Raw genomic sequence first — 18,080 nt, forward strand, 5'->3', positions numbered from 1 at the left:
ATACATATCCTCCATCCCATAGTCCAGTGCCCATATACATATCCGCCATCCCATAGTCCCGTGCCCATATACCCATCACACATCCTCCATCCCATAGGCCCGTGCCCATATACCCATCATACATATCCTCCATCCCATAGTCCCATGCCCATATACCCATTATACATATCCTCCATCCCATAGTCCCGTGCCCATATATCCATCATACATATCCGCCATCCCATAGTCGAGTGCCCATACACCCATCACACATCCTTCATCTCACAGTCCCTTGCCCATATACCCATCATACATATCCTCCATCCCATAGTCCAGTGCCCATATACCCATCACACATCCTCCATCCCATAGTCCGGTGCCCATATACATATCCGCCATCCCATAGTCCCATGCCCATATACCCATCACACATCCTCCATCCCATAGGCCCGTGCCCATATACCCATCATACATATCCTCCATCCCATAGTCCCATGCCCATATACCCATCATACATATCCTCCATGCCATAGTCCCATGCCCATATACCCATCATACATATTCGCCATCCCATAGTCGAGTGCCCATATACCCATCACACATCCTTCATCTCATAGTCCCATGCTCATATACCCATCATACATAGCCTCCATCCCATAGTCCCGTGCCCATATACCCATCATACATATCCGCCATCCCATAGTCCCGTGCCCATATACCCATCATACATATCCTCCATCCCATAGTCCAGTGCCCATATAACCATCACACTTCCTCCATCCCATAGTCCCGTGCCCATAAACATATCCACCATCCCATAGTCCCCTGTCCATACACCCATCACACATCCTCCATCCCATAGGCCCGTGCCCATATACCCATCATACATATCCTCCTTCCTATTGTCCCATGCCCATATACCCATCATACATATCCTCCATCCCATAGTCCCGTGCCCATATACCCATCATACATATCCACCATCCCATAGTCCTGTGCCCATACACCCATCACACATCCTTCATCTCATAGTCCCGTGCCCATATACCCATCATACATATCCGCCATCCCATATTCCCGTGCCCATATACCCATCATACATATCCGCCATCCCATAGTCCCGTGCCCATATACCCATCATACATATCCTCCATCCCATAGTCCAGTGCCCATATAACCATCACACTTCCTCCATCCCATAGTCCCGTGCCCATAAACATATCCACCATCCCATAGTCCCCTGTCCATACACCCATCACACATCCTCCATCCCATAGGCCCGTGCCCATATACCCATCATACATATCCTCCTTCCTATTGTCCCATGCCCATATACCCATCATACATATCCTCCATCCCATAGTCCCGTGCCCATATACCCATCATACATATCCACCATCCCATAGTCCTGTGCCCATACACCCATCACACATCCTTCATCTCATAGTCCCGTGCCCATATACCCATCATACATATCCGCCATCCCATATTCCCGTGCCTATATACCCATCATACATATCCTCCATCCCATAGTCCAGTGCCCATATACCCATCACACATCCTCCATCCCATAGTCAACCATTATGACATCATAATGAGCGGCAGGGCTTGCAATCTATGATGACATCAGCGTCGCCAAGGCAACCATTGTGACATCATAATGAGGGGCGGGGCTTGATACGCACACACTGCTTCCCCATTATGCAAATAGGGGCATTATGACATCATAATGAGGGGCGGGGCTTGACGCTCACACACTTTTTCCCCAGTATGTAGATAGGGGCAAAATTGTTTGGTGAATTGGAACGCGCAGGGTTAAAATTTCACCTCACAACATAGCCTAGGACGCTCTCGGGGTCCAGACGTGCGACTGTGCCAAATTTTGTGGCTGTAGTTGCGACGGTGCGGATGCCTATCCTGGACATACATACATACACACATACATACAGTGGGGCAAAAAAGTATTTAGTCAGTCAGCAATAGTGCAAGTTCCACCACTTAAAAAGATGAGAGGCATCTGTAATTTACATCATAGGTAGACCTCAACTATGGGAGACAAACTGAGAAAAAAAAATCCAGAAAATCACATTGTCTGTTTTTTTTTCATTTTATTTGCATATTATGGTGGAAAATAAGTATTTGGTCAGAAACAAGCAATCAAGATTTCTGGCTCTCACAGACCTGTAACTTCTTCTTTAAGAGTCTCCTCTTTCCTCCACTCATTACCTGTAGTAATGGCACCTGTTTAAACTTGTTATCAGTATAAAAAGACACCTGTGCACACCCTCAAACAGTCTGACTCCAAACTCCACTATGGTGAAGACCAAAGAGCTGTCAAAGGACACCAGAAACAAAATTGTAGCCCTGCACCAGGCTGGGAAGAATGAATCTGCAATAGCCAACCAGCTTGGAGTGAAGAAATCAACTGTGGGAGCAATAATTAGAAAATGGAAGACATACAAGACCACTGATAATCTCCCTCGATCTGATGCTCCACGCAAAATCCCACCACGTGGGGTCAGAATGATCACAAGAACGGTGAGCAAAAATCCCAGAACCACGCGGGGGGACCTAGTGAATGAACTGCAGAGAGCTGGGACCAATGTAACAAGGCCTACCATAAGTAACACACTACGCCACCATGGACTCAGATCCTGCAGTGCCAGACGTGTCCCACTGCTTAAGTCTGTACATGTCCGGGCCTGTCTGAAGTTTACTAGAGAGCATGTGGATGATCCAGAGGAGTTTTGGGAGAATGTCCTATGGTCTGATGAAACCAAACTGGAACTGTTTGGTAGAAACACAACTTGTCGTGTTTGGAGGAAAAAGAATACTGAGTTGCATCCATCAAACACCATACCTACTGTAAAGCATGGTGGTGGAAACATCATGCTTTGGGGCTGTTTCTCTGCAAAGGGGCCAGGACGACTGATCCGGGTACATGAAAGAATTAATGGGGCCATGTATCGTGAGATTTTGAGTGCAAACCTCCTTCCATCAGCAAGGGCATTGAAGATGAAACGTGGCTGGGTCTTTCAACATGACAATGATCCAAAGCACACCGCCAGGGCAACGAAGGAGTGGCTTCGTAAGAAGCATTTCAAGGTCCTGGAGTGGCCTAGCCAGTCTCCAGATCTCAACCCTATAGAAAACCTTTGGAGGGAGTTGAAAGTCCGTGTTGCCAAGTGAAAAGCCAAAAACATCACTGCTCTAGAGGAGATCTGCATGGAGGAATGGGCCAACATACCAACAACAGTGTGTGGCAACCTTGTGAAGACTTACAGAAAACGTTTGACCTCTGTCATTGCCAACGAAGGATATATCACAAAGTATTGAGATGAAATTTTGTTTCTGACCAAATACTTATTTTCCACCATAATATGCAAATAAAATGAAAAAAAAACAGACAATGTGATTTTCTGGATTTTTTTTTCTCAGTTTGTCTCCCATAGTTGAGGTCTACCTATGATGTAAATTACAGACGCCTCTCATCTTTTTAAGTGGTGGAACTTGCACTATTGCTGACTGACTAAATACTTTTTTGCCCCACTGTACATACATACATACATACATACACACTTTGAGCTTTATATATTAGATAAAGGCACTTCATGCAGGGACTAGTGAGTTGCAGGGTGAGGTTAGGAAAAGAGGCAGAACTGGAAGAGTGGCAGGGTAGGTCAGGGACCAACGAAAGTTCAGTATTAAAGAGGTGAAACTCATTGGACTGTAGTCCTCTGGTGTGCAGTGTCTCAGGGTTCTAACGGTGGCACCGGCAGCAGCTGCATGTGACGTCTCAGCAAAGTCTGTAGCTGACAGGAATCCAACGGCAGCACAAACAACAGCGATGTGTGATGTATCAATGAAGTCTATGGAAAATGGGTAGATTTCCCATGCTTACAGGTGTCTAGCATGGTACTGAGTCCAGTGTGGGGAACCGTCGGAATGAGACTTCGTTCCGCGGTGTGCACAAGTCTTTGGTAGTGAGGCTCTGGCCTAGCAGTATGTCTCTCACGGCGCTCACATTCGGTGCAGTCTCCGGCATCAGCCCTAAGTCACCTCCTGATATGGAGAGTGGCGGGGAACTACCGGCTGGTTGCCCTCTAGCGATGTACCTGTCTGCAGGGGTACTGTCGAGTCGGCCTGCATGCCCAGTATGCTCTGTCTCAGTCACAGACACAGCAGCAGACTCACCACTCAGCTTTCCAGCCCGGGCTCTCCCTCTTTTCCCCTGCGCAGCGCTATTTAACTCAACCCGCCTACTCCAGTCACATTCCAGGGTTCGTCTTGGACTGAAAGTCTTCCCCCTTGAAACATGGATGACAGCCCCGGCAGTTCCGGAACTAATGTGAGAAAAGTACCCCTGTTCTTGTACTTCTCCTTACATTCTCCCTCTCTTCTAGCTCGCCATCCCATGGGTGAGAGTTTCTTCATCTCACACCGACATTCTTCGAGACCATGAACTATTTGCTGCCAAACAAACTAGTCTTGATAATGGCGAATAAGGGGTATGCCTGCAGTGGAATGTTCGGAGTGCCGTACAGTGGAAGGAGTAGTTGATTCCATTGGACCAGCTGAATCAGGTTGTCCTCGGGGACCGGTATACACGTTTTCCTCGGTTGAACTGTTGACGTTGATTTCTTCCTTTTCATCTCTCACGACCACTGTTAGAACTTAATTTGGAGCATCCAGCATCTCCTGCTCTGAGTTGGGATCCCTTGATAAGCAGGGCCGAAACATGTTCCAGTGAACTATGTGAGTGGGGGGCACCTTCCTTCCCCTTGGAACTGGAGCTGTCCCATGCAGAGGAGCGGTTCTGGGATGCTCCAGTTCCAGGAGCTTGGTCTGTAGCAGATGATCTAAGGTCTGCAATTGATGTCTATGTTCACGATCCCAGGAAGATACCCCCATCCGTGGGTAGTCCTCCTCAGGCTCCAGCTCTAGTTCTGTAATCTCTCTTCCTGGACGACCAAACAGAAGAGTGTAAGGTGTGTAACCGGTGGTACTGTGTCTTCGGTTGTTATGTACCCAAACCAGCGCAGCGACATATTCAGGCCATCGGGCCTTGCTGTCCTCTTCCAACATTCTCAACATCTGGATAAGAGTGCGGTTGAATCGCTTGCAGGCTCCATTCCCTTGAGGACAGGCGCCCTGATCTGAGTGTATGCGTTTTGGACACCCATACACCGGAATGAAGTTCTTACAGCAGATTCGACAGTTTGGCCTTGGGTCGGGGTCACAACAGCAAACAGTATTTGCATCCCTGATGTGCTGGGCTACTGGTCAGATAATCTATCATTAGTAGAGTTGAGCGACTTTTGGTTTTTTAGGGTCGCGTTTCGTTTCGTGAAACCCGACTTTTCCAAAAGTCGGGTCGAGCAAGATCGTCCGATTATAGGGAAAAGTCGGGGTCGTCCCGAAACACGAAACCCAATGTAAGTCATTGGGGAATAAAAGTCGGCAGTGAGAGGAGGACAGGAAACACACCTACAGTGCCCATTTGAATGCCAAAAGCATCAATTCTTCTTACTTAAGCTTGTCAACCCTAATTAACTTCGTAATACAAGTTACGCACTGAAAAATGGGGGTTATTTGGCTAAAGTTGTGGGGGGGAGGGCTGGCTGCAGGTTTTCATGTGCCCTGGGCGAAAGAGCGCCCCTTTAACACATACCACAACTCATCATGCTCCGATACGGCAGAGAAATAGCGGTATAGTACAATGAAAAATACCTCACTTTTTACATCTCATGACGAGGCCCATCTATTTCTCCATACAGAATCATTGGTCCCATATAATGTTTGAAACAGTATATGATGAGCTCCACATAATGCTACAGTATATGTTGGTCCCCATGGATGAAGCTCCGCTGTCTTATGGGCCCAAATAATGCTCCAAACATAATGGGCCCCATTTCTAATGCTCTAGTGTATAATGGGCCCTGTAAATGCTGCTCCAGTGTCTGATGTCCACCTTTGGAATGTTCCAGTGTATGGTGGGCCCCATCTATCATTCTCCAGAGTATAGTGCTCCCCAAAAATTGCTGTCCCAACATTGAAAACAATCAAATAAGTCTCCTCGCTAGGGAATCCCTGTACTTGTCTGGATTCCTCGTCGTCCCCATCTTCCATCTCACTGCACCGTATTTCAACTTTGCAAGTGCTGTGATCCTGGGCAAGCAGGGGGGGCCCACTCGATGGCGACGGCACTGGCACAGGGCCCCTGATAGTACGGTGGTGTGTCTGATGGCGGGTGGGCCGAACCTGCACTTTCACCTGCAGCCTCCTCTTTGTCACCGTGTAAGATGGAACTGTATATGGGAAGGGTAACCTGAGTTTCATCAGGGTCAGATTCAGGTCGTGTAGCGTGCGAGGGGAATGTATTGGTCTGGGTCAATGTACCAGCAGATTCATCGAGCAGTGGCTGGGCATCAGTGCACTTGTGTCGCCCCCAGGAGTACGGTCGCCACAGTGGCATTACCTTCTTCCTAGGGAGTGTGATGTCATGCTTGGGAGCAACGAAGGATCTCTCTAGCAGGTTAACTGATTGGGCGGCGTTATTCCCACGAGTCATGACCCTCCAAACAGCGTTCATGAAGGCAAAGTGTTTGTTTTACGTGGGCAGTATGGTTGCAAAGCTGAACCTTAAAGGAATGTCCAGAAGGGCACCACCAGGAGTGGAGCCTACGGTTAAATTCGACTCCACCTGGGAAACCTCAACCATGCCAGCTACAGAACAGATGCACACATTGCAAGCTTAATTCCGTTAACGAACGAGACTCCGTCATGCCCCGCGGTCCGAGTCCGGCTTACTAGAGGGACACGTGAGGCTCTGGCACATGAGATTGGCCAATAACTGGTGTGTCATGCCCTTACATGTCCGTGGCTGCATGTGCGCTACACTGAAAAGGCCAGCGTTTGTCGCTTACAGGTGCAGATAACCCGCTGAACAACGTTAGTGATGGGGATCACTGATTACAATTATTACCCGCGAACAATGATTTCCCAGTAAGTGCAGGTCAACCGCAGTTCCGGGATTAGGCCTAACCGTCATTCCTGAAAAAATGAAAAACTTACGTGTGCAAACCACAGGTGCTGTAGCTTGCTTAACAGCTCGCCAGCCGTTCTCACGCCCAGTATGGATTACACGTGATTGCACAAAGGTGAGAAAGGGTACCGTATCCCCAGATAACATGTATGGATAGCGTACACATTCAAAATATATGTCTCAGGAGGCAGGCTCAGACGGTGTTAGGCCCAGTATGGATTGCACGTGATTGCACAAAGGTTAGAAAGGGTACCGTTTACCCGGATAACATGTATGGATAGCGTACACATTCAAAATATATGTCTCAGGAGGCAGGCTCAGACGGTGTTAGGCCCAGTATGGATTGCACGTGATTGCACAAAGGTTAGAAAGGGTACCGTATCCCCGGATAACATGTATGGATAGCGTACACATTCAAAATATATGTCTCAGGAGGCAGGCTCAGACGGTGTCAGGCACAGTATGGATTGCACGTGATTGCACAAAGGTTAGAAAGGGTACCGTATCCCCGGATAACATGTATGGATAGCGTACACATTCAAAATATATGTCTCAGGAGGCAGGCTCAGACGGTGTTAGGCCCAGTATGGCTTGCACGTGATTGCACAAAGGTTAGAAAGGGTACCGTATCCCCAGATAACATGTATGGATAGCGTACACATTCAAAATATATGTCTCAGGAGGCAGGCTCAGACGGTGTTAGGCCCAGTATGGATTGCACGTGATTGCACAAAGGTTAGAAAGGGTACCGTTTCCCCGGATAACATGTATGGATAGCGTACACATTCAAAATATATGTCTCAGGAGGCAGGCTCAGACGGTGTCAGGCACAGTATGGATTGCACGTGATTGCACAAAGGTTAGAAAGGGTACCGTTTCCCCGGATAACATGTATGGATAGCGTACACATTCAAAATATATGTCTCAGGAGGCAGGCTCAGACGGTGTCAGGCACAGTATGGATTGCACGTGATTGCACAAAGGTTAGAAAGGGTACCGTATCCCCGGATAACATGTATGGATAGCGTACACATTCAAAATATATGTCTCAGGAGGCAGGCTCAGACGGTGTCAGGCACAGTATGGATTTGATGGCCCAGATTACACAGCGGAGGAGCAAGGAGAGGTAAAGATTGCAAATGCTGGGGCCCTGCCCAAGCAAGGGGGGCCCACTCGTGGGCGTCGGTACTGGCACTGGGCCCCTCATAGTACAGCGGTGTGTCTGACGGCGGGTGTGCACCACCACCGTCAGAGACACTTGATTGCACTATGAGGGACCCTGTGCCAGTGACCGCGCCCAAGAGTCGGCCTACCCACCTGTCCAGGGCAACGGCACTCGCACGGTGTCGTGCGCTAGGTGGTGACCCCGGCCATGGGGCGGGAGGCAGCACAGTTAGGGAGTTTTAGAAAGTGGCATATGTTGATGTTGGACATTCAGCTGATGCAAAAGGCGAAATAGGTGAAGTCCCAGGAAGAGGTGGACCAAAGCAAGCCATTTTTCTGTCACCCTATGTGTCATCAGGGGAAGGTGGGACAAAATCCTTGGAAACCCATGCGTGGTTCATTTTAATGAAGGTTAGATCATCCACATTTTGGGTTGACAGACGGGTCCTTTTTTCTGTCAGGATTGATCCAGCTGCACTGAAGACTCTTTGCGATAGCACACTTGCAGCTGGGCAAGCGAGCTCCTGTAAGGCATATTGTGCCAATTCAGGCCAGGTGTCCAGTTTAGCGGCCCAATAGTCAAAGGGGAATGACCTGTGTGGGAGAACATCGATATGGGAGGAAAAGTAGTTTGTAACCATAGTTGACAACTGCTGTCTCCTGTCACTTTCCATCGATGCAGTATTACCAGTTGTGTGAGCGGTATTTGAAAAATCAGTCCACAACATTGTCATGAAACCCCTGTCTCCAACGCCACTTCTGCTGTGTGCACCACGAACACCTCTGCCAAGCTGCCCCCGGCCCGTACGGCTCGTGTGAGAACCATCACCGCTGCTGTGTGCTGGGAATGTCTCAAGCAACCGATTTACCAGAGTTGCTTGTTTATTAGCCAATATTAGGTCAAGGTTCTCCTGTTGCATGATGTTTTGTAATTTGCCTTTATAGCGTGGATCCAGGATGCTGGCCAACCAGTAGTCGTCATCGTTCATCATTTTGGCAATGCGGGGGTCTCTTTTTAGGATCCGCAAGGCATAATCTGACATGTGGGCCAATGTTCCCGGTGTCAATGATGCACTGCGAGTGCTGGGTGGAGGAGCACTTTCTGGCAAATCCACATCCCTCCAGTCACGCACAAACCCTGTACCAGACCTTGCCACGCCAACATTTTCACTTGCCCCACGAGATGCATCCTCCTCCCCTAAGTAATCATCCCCATCATCATCCTCCTCCTCCTCTTCTTCCTCCACCTCGTCCAGGAGAGGTCCCTGAGCAGACAATGGCTGAATGTCATCAAGGATTCCCTCCTCCTCTTCCTCCTCATCAACATTGGCTGCAGATGCCTGCTCCTTAAGGTGCGTCAAAGTTTGCATGAGCAGACGCATAAGTGGGATGCTCATGCTTAGGATGGCGTCGTCTGCGCTTACCAGCCGTGTGCATTCCTCAAAACACTGAAGGACTTTACAGAGGTCTTTCAGCTTCGACCACTGCACACCTGTCAACTCCATGTCTGCTCTCAAAGTGCCTGGCCGTGTATCCTCCCACAAATGCATTATGGCTTGCCTCTGCTCGCACAGCCGCTCCACCATGTGCAGGGTGGAGTTCCACCTTGTTGCAATGTCGATAATGAGGCGGTGGTTGGGAAGGTGGAGCAATCGCTGCAGCTTCTGCATACGAATGGAGTGTACAGGCGACCGGCGGATGTGCGCGCACAGTCTTCGCACCTTCTGGAGCAGGGCTGTTAACTCCGGATAATTTTTGAGGAAGCACTGCACCACCAGGTTCAAGGTGTGAGCCAAGCAAGGTATGTGGCTGAGTTTTGAAAGGGCTATGGCTGCCACAGCCTGCTGACGCTTTCCACTAGCTGCTCGATAGGGGGACACATCGTGTGCAACAGTGGCAGCTGCAGATGGAGTGCTCGTACGACTGCGCTCTGTGGACGAGCTTTCGCTTCTGGAGGAGGAGGAGGGTCGAACGCCTACAGCCAACTGTTTACTATACCATGGGCTAGGCAGCACTGTCCCACCACCGCTGTCCCCTGTGGACCCTGCATCCACCACATTAACCCAGTGCGCAGTGATGGACACGTAACGGCCCTGGCCATGCCGACTGGACCATGCATCAGTTGTGAGGTGCACCTTTCCGCTCACTGACTGCTTGAGTGCATGGACAATGCGGTCTTTCACATGATGGTGGAGGGCTGGGATGGCTTTGCGAGAGAAGAAGTGGCAACTGGGTAGGTCATAGCGTGGTACTGCATAGGCCATGAGTTCACGGAAAGCGGTGCTTTCCACCAACCGAAAGGGCATCATCTCAAACGAGATTAGTTTGGCAATGTGGGCGTTCAAACCCAGTGTACGCGGATGAGAGACTGAGTACTTTCTTGACCTACTCATAGTGTCTGGGAGGGTGAGCTGGACTTGAGAGCTGCATATGGTGGAAGTAGCGGTGGACAGGGCAGACTGAGAGAGGGTTGATGATGGTGATGGAGTTGGTGTTCTTTCTGATGGCCTAGAATCAGTCTTTCATTGATATAACAGTGGGATTCCCTGACTGCTGTGGTCTTGCATCGACACCTCAACATTTGCTGCTGTGCTAACCGGTGGGCTTACAGTGGGGGAAACAATGTAGCGTTGCTGACTACCTTCGTTGTGATCAGTTGCACATGTGGCACTTGAGGTTTGGTGTTGTGTCCACGCTTGCAAGTGCATGCTGGTTAAATGTCTAAGCATGCAACTGGTATTCAAATTTTTCAGATTTTTCCCTCGGCTAAAGGTCTTTGCGCACTTCTTACAGATAACCTTGGCCTGATCATGAGGATTTTGTTCAAAAAAGTGCCACACTGCACTCTTCCTACTTTGGCAGACATTTTGCGGCCTAGCACGCTGTGATCTTTTGACCCTCTGGACAAGCTGTCCAGCAACTCTTTTGATGTTTGGAACCTGTCTTTGGAGTGCTCCGGGCCTGCCAGATAACAGCTGTTGCGATGTCGATGTCTGCTGTGGATGCTCCTCATCTGAGCTATTGGAAGCAGCACCCTCTTCCCCCAATGGATGCCAATCTGGGTCAACAACTGGGTCATCCATCACCTCCTCTTCTATGTCATGTGCACCTTCCTCTGTGTCACCGTGTATGGTGGTATAGTGTGCGGGAAGGGGCACCTGAGTCTCATCAGGGTCAGAATCTGGCTCTGTACACTGCGAGGACAATGTAGTGCTCTGAGTGAATGTACCAGCAGAATCATCCATCAGCGGCTGTGCATCAGTGCACTCCATGTCAGATTCATCTTGGCCTGGGTAATTCACCATTTCACTTGATAAACCAGGCATGGTATGTGAAAACAGCTCCATGGAGTAATCAGTAGTATGGCCTGCGTCATCCTTCAATCTTGGTTGGGGTGAAGGACACAAGGAAAGGTGTGGTTCATGAACATGAGCCTCCAATGACGACTCAGTGCTTTTACTTTTTACAACTGAAGAAGAGGAGGCGATAGAGCTGGAGGCTGAGTCAGCAATGTAAGACAAAACTTTTTCCTGATGCTCTGGCTTTAAAAGCGGTTTGCCAACTCCTAGAAAACTAAGCGTTCGAGGCCTTATGTAGCCAGACGATGACGCAGGGTCAGCACCTCCTGCATTCGGTCCTATTTTGCTCTTGCCACTACCATCAGATCCACCACCAACACCATCATTACCAGCTGCCAACCCCCGCCCAATTCCACGGCCTCTTCCACCAGCCTTCCTCATTTTTGGTAGAAATGTAGACAAAATCCAACAAACTATATAGTAATGTAAAACAAGGTACAAGGTGTCTATAGGACAGGGGAGATTTTGCATTTCTGCACACACCTTTGGACACTGGACACTTTTGGATTGTGTGAGGCCCACTGATATCTGAGCGCTATGTGACAGGCTCGATGGCACTGCTGTGACAAAAGTGACTAGAGGATAAGGGAGATTTTGAATTTCTGCACACACTTGTGGACAGTGGACACTTTTGGATTGTGTGAGGCCCACTGATATCTGAGCGCTATGTGACAGGCTCGATGGCACTGCTGTGACAAAAGTGACTAGAGGATAAGGGAGATTTTGAATTTCTGCACACACTTGTGGACAGTGGACACTTTTGGATTGTGTGAGGCCCACTGATATCTGAGCGCTATGTGACAGACTCGATGGCACTGCTGTGACAAAAGTGACTAGAGGATAAGGGAGATTTTGAATTTCTGCACACACTTGTGGACAGTGGACACTTTTGGATTGTGTGAGGCCCACTGATATCTGTGCGCTATGTGACAGGCTCGATGGCACTGCTGTGACAAAAGTGACTAGAGGATAAGGGAGATTTTGAATTTCTGCACACACTTGTGGACAGTGGACACTTTTGGATTGTGTGAGGCCCACTGATATCTGAGCGCTATGTGACAGGCTCGATGGCACTGCTGTGACAAAAGTGACTAGAGGATAAGGGAGATTTTGAATTTCTGCACACACATGTGGACAGTGGACACTTTTGGATTGTGTGAGGCCCACTGATATCTGAGCGCTATGTGACAGGCTCGATGGCACTGCTGTGACAAAAGTGACTAGAGGATAAGGGAGATTTTGAATTTCTGCACACACTTGTGGACAGTGGACACTTTTGGATTGTGTGAGGCCCACTGATATCTGAGCGCTATGTGACAGGCTCGATGGCACTGCTGTGACAAAAGTGACTAGAGGATAAGGGAGATTTTGAATCTCTGCACACACTTGTGGACAGTGGACACTTTTGGATTGTGTGAGGCCCACTGATATCTGAGCGCTATGTGACAGGCTCGATGGCACTGCTGTGACAAAAGAGACTAGAGGATAAGGGAGATTTTGAATATCTGCACACACTTTTGGACACTGGACACTTTTGGATTGTGTGAGGCCCACTGATATCTGAGCGCTATGTGACAGGCTCGATGGCACTGCTGTGACAAAAGTGACTAGAGGATAAGGGAGATTTTGAATTTCTGCACACACTTGTGGACAGTGGACACTTTTGGATTGTGTGAGGCCCACTGATATCTGAGCGCTATGTGACAGGCTCGATGGCACTGCTGTGACAAAAGTGACTAGAGGATAAGGGAGATTTTGAATCTCTGCACACACTTTTGGACACTGGACACTTTTGGATTGTGTGAGGCCCACTGATATCTGAGAGCTATGTGACAGGCTCGATGGCACTGCTGTGACAAAAGTGACTAGAGGATAAGGGAGATTTTGAATTTCTGCACACACTTGTGGACAGTGGACACTTTTGGATTGTGTGAGGCCCACTGATATCTGAGCGCTATGTGACAGGCTCGATGGCACTGCTGTGACAAAAGTGACTAGAGGATAAGGGAGATTTTGAATTTCTGCACACACTTGTGGACAGTGGACACTTTTGGATTGTGTGAGGCCCACTGATATCTGAGCGCTATGTGACAGGCTCGATGGCACTGCTGTGACAAAAGTGACTAGAGGATAAGGGAGATTTTGAATTTCTGCACACACATGTGGACAGTGGACACTTTTGGATTGTGTGAGGCCCACTGATATCTGAGCGCTATGTGACAGGCTCGATGGCACTGCTGTGACAAAAGTGACTAGAGGATAAGGGAGATTTTGAATTTCTTCACACACTTGTGGACAGTGGACACTTTTGGATTGTGTGAGGCCCACTGATATCTGAGCGCTATGTGACAGGCTCGATGGCACTGCTGTGACAAAAGTGACTAGAGGATAAGGGAGATTTTGAATTTCTGCACACACTTGTGGACAGTGGACACTTTTGGATTGTGTGAGGCCCACTGATATCTGAGCGCTATGTGACAGGCTCGATGGCACTGCTGTGACAAAAGTGACTAGAGGATAAGGGAGATTTTGAATTTCTGCACACACTTGTGGACAGTGGACACTTTTGGATTGTGTGAGGCCCACTGATATCTGAGCACTATGTGACAGGCTCGATGGCACTGCTGTGACAAAAGTGACTAGAGGATAAGGGAGATTTTGAATTTCTGCACACACATGTGGACAGTGGACACTTTTGGATTGTGTGAGGCCCACTGATATCTGAGCGCTATGTGACAGGCTCGATGGCACTGCTGTGACAAAAGTGACTAGAGGATAAGGGAGATTTTGAATTTCTTCACACACTTGTGGACAGTGGACACTTTTGGATTGTGTGAGGCCCACTGATATCTGAGCGCTATGTGACAGGCTCGATGGCACTGCTGTGACAAAAGTGACTAGAGGATAAGGGAGATTTTGAATTTCTGCACACACTTGTGGACAGTGGACACTTTTGGATTGTGTGAGGCCCACTGATATCTGAGCGCTATGTGACAGGCTCGATGGCACTGCTGTGACAAAAGTGACTAGAGGATAAGGGAGATTTTGAATTTCTGCACACACTTGTGGACAGTGGACACTTTTGGATTGTGTGAGGCCCACTGATATCTGAGCGCTATGTGACAGGCTCGATGGCACTGCTGTGACAAAAGTGACTAGAGGATAAGGGAGATTTTGAATCTCTGCACACACTTGTGGACAGTGGACACTTTTGGATTGTGTGAGGCCCACTGATATATGAGCGCTATGTGACAGGCTCGATGGCACTGCTGTGACAAAAGTGACTAGAGGATAAGGGAGATTTTGAATCTCTGCACAAACTTTTGGACACTGGACACTTTTGGATTGTGTGAGGCCCACTGATATCTGAGCGCTATGTGACAGGCTCGATGGCACAGCTGTGACAAAAGTGACTAGAGGATAAGGGAGATTTTGAATCTGTGCACACACTTTTGGACACTGGACACTTTTGGATTGTGTGAGGCCCAATGAATATCTGAGCGCTATGTGACAGGCTCGATGGCACAGCTGTGACAAAAGTGACTAGAGGATAAGGGAGATTTTGAATATCTGCACACACTTTTGGACACTGGACACTTTTGGATTGTGTGAGGCCCACTGATATCTGAGCGCTATGTGACAGGCTCGATGGCACTGCTGTGACAAAAGTGACTAGAGGATAAGGGAGATTTTGAATTTCTGCACACACTTGTGGACAGTGGACACTTTTGGATTGTGTGAGGCCCACTGATATCTGAGCGCTATGTGACAGGCTCGATGGCACTGCTGTGACAAAAGTGACTAGAGGATAAGGGAGATTTCGAATCTCTGCACACACTTGTGGACAGTGGACACTTTTGGATTGTGTGAGGCCCACTGATATATGAGCGCTATGTGACAGGCTCGATGGCACTGCTGTGACAAAAGTGACTAGAGGATAAGGGAGATTTTGAATCTCTGCACACACTTTTGGACACTGGACACTTTTGGATTGTGTGAGGCCCACTGATATCTGAGCGCTATGTGACAGGCTCGATGGCACAGCTGTGACAAAAGTGACTAGAGGATAAGGGAGATTTTGAATCTCTGCACACACTTTTGGACACTGGACACTTTTGGATTGTGTGAGGCCCAATGAATATCTGAGCGCTATGTGACAGGCTCGATGGCACAGCTGTGACAAAAGTGACTAGAGGATAAGGGAGATTGGATTGCTTTTAAAAAAGCAGTTTGCAGAGCAGTGGGTAAACAGCAATGCCAGCCTGTCAGGAAGCCTTAAAAGGCAGCCCAACAACCAACACCACTGATACACCACAATATAGCCTCCCCTTGCACTGCACACACAGTGACTGGTGTGTTGTGCAGGCCAAATTGCTAGCAGCAGAAGCAGTTTTTTTTTCTTCTCAGCAGGACAAAAAAAAAAATTGGGATTGCTTTTAAAAAAGCAGTTTGCGGAGCAGTGGGTAAACAGCAATGCAGGAATGTCAGGAAGCCTTAGAAGGCAGCCTAACAACCAACACCACTGATACACCACTATATAGCCTCCCCTTGCACTGCACACACAGTGACTGGTGTGTTGTGCAGGCCAAATCGCTAGCAGCAGAAGCAATTTTTTTGTCTTCTTCCCTGCCTAACGCTCTCCCTACAGAATCAGCAGCAATCTCTCCCTATACTGAGATCGGCAGAAGTAAGATGGCGGTCGGCGTGCACGCCCTTTTATACCCCCTTTGACGCCCACCAAAGCAAGCCAATCACTTGCATGCCCTTCTGAAAGATGGTGGTGACCCCTGCCTATGTCATCACGTTGCCCACAGTGTCCGTGGATCCTGATTGGCTGAAAAAGAGCGCAAAACAAACTTTTGAAACGCGACTTTGGCGCGTAAGTCGCCGACCTCGTGGCCGACCTCATTCTAGGGTCGGGTTTCGTTTCGTGAAACCCGACTTTGCCAAAAGTCGGTGACTTTTGAAATTTTTCGACCCGTTTCGCTCAACTCTAATCATTAGTAATTCCAGCGGAGCAGATGTCACAATGGCTTGCTTGGGGTCCCTCTATTCGGGTGGCTTGGCCAATTCCCAGCTCCGACAACGTTGACAGGTTTCTTCTACTGCTGCTTTCAAATGAGGATGATACCAGTTGTTGTAGCCACTGAAAAGTTTTTTCCGGCCCAAATGAGACCCTCTTTTGTGCGCCTCTGTGGCCACTTGGGAGAGTAGCGTCTCAGGAATAACCGCTTGCCAGGTAATATTCAGTTCCCATGGTAGTAGGACTTTTAGGTACAGAATTCCATAACTTAACTGTAGACTTTCCCAGTGCCACAGCATCCATAGGACACCAGGGGACAGAGTATCTCTCTCTTGCTGGCTGGGTAACCACTTAGAAGACACCCATTGTCTGAGTTGAGTCAGTTCTTCATCCTCCTGTTGTATTAGGACCCATTCATCACGGGATCTGCTGCAGTACACAGGCTCAAGTCATCGCCTGCACCTGCTCCCATGTGGCTACCACTGTCCTGGCAGGGTCTCTGAAAACAGGAACTTCTCCAGCCTCCAAATCTTCATCATGGTTGGGCCCAGGTTTTCCATAGTCCACTCGGGACAAGGCATCAGCATGGGTATTCTCTGCTCCTCTCTTGTAAGTGATTTTGTAGCAGAACTTCTCCTTCCGGGCAACCCAACACTGTTCCATTGCCCCAAGTTTTGCTCTCTCCAAATGGGCCAATGGATTGTTATCCGTGTGCACATGGACTTCGGAGCCGGACAGATACTCAGCAAACTTCTCTGTCATGGTCCACACCAACGCCAACAACTCCAGCTTAAAGGAACTATAGTTTTTTGGGTTCTTCTCAGAGTCATGTAGGGAAAAACTCGCATAGGCGATCACTCGCACTTTTCCTTTCTGGATCTGGGAGAACACTGCTACGAGTCCGTGTAAACTCCCATCTGTATGCAGAATGAACGGCTGTGTGAAGTCGGCATAGGCCAGCACTGGTGCCTCCGTCAAGGCCAATTTCAAGGCTTGTAATGCCTCCTCTTGTCGTTCGCCCCATTGTACAGCTCTCTTCTTTGCACTAGATGGCACTCCCTTTAACTGCTCCAGTAGTAACATAGTAACATAGTTTTGAAGGCTGAAGGAAGACCTTATGTCCATCTAGTTCAGCCTATTTTTAGTGCAGCCGTTCTGCATTGTTGATCCTGGGGAAGGCAAAAAACCCACAGAGTAGAAGCCAATTTTCTCCATAGGGAAAAAAATTCCATCCCCTAAGCTGGGTCAACCATCTACCTATAATATTATGTTATTCGTAACTTTCTATACTGTTACTCACGAGAAAAGCATCCATTCTTTTCTTAAATTCATTCAGTGAATTGGCCATCACCACTTGCTCAGGAAGAGAATTCCAGAGCCTCACTGCTCATACCGTGAAGAACCCTCTTCTATTCTGGTGCAGAATTTGTCTTTCCTCCAAACGAAGAGAATGCCCTCTTGTTCTTGTCACAGTCCTTAGTAAAAACAGTTCATTGGAAGGATCTCTATA

Source organism: Dendrobates tinctorius, unplaced genomic scaffold (assembly GCF_039654945.1).
Source record: "Dendrobates tinctorius isolate UK_male_01 unplaced genomic scaffold, ASM3965494v1 ptg000158l, whole genome shotgun sequence".
In the NCBI taxonomy this organism is placed as follows: domain Eukaryota; kingdom Metazoa; phylum Chordata; class Amphibia; order Anura; family Dendrobatidae; genus Dendrobates; species Dendrobates tinctorius.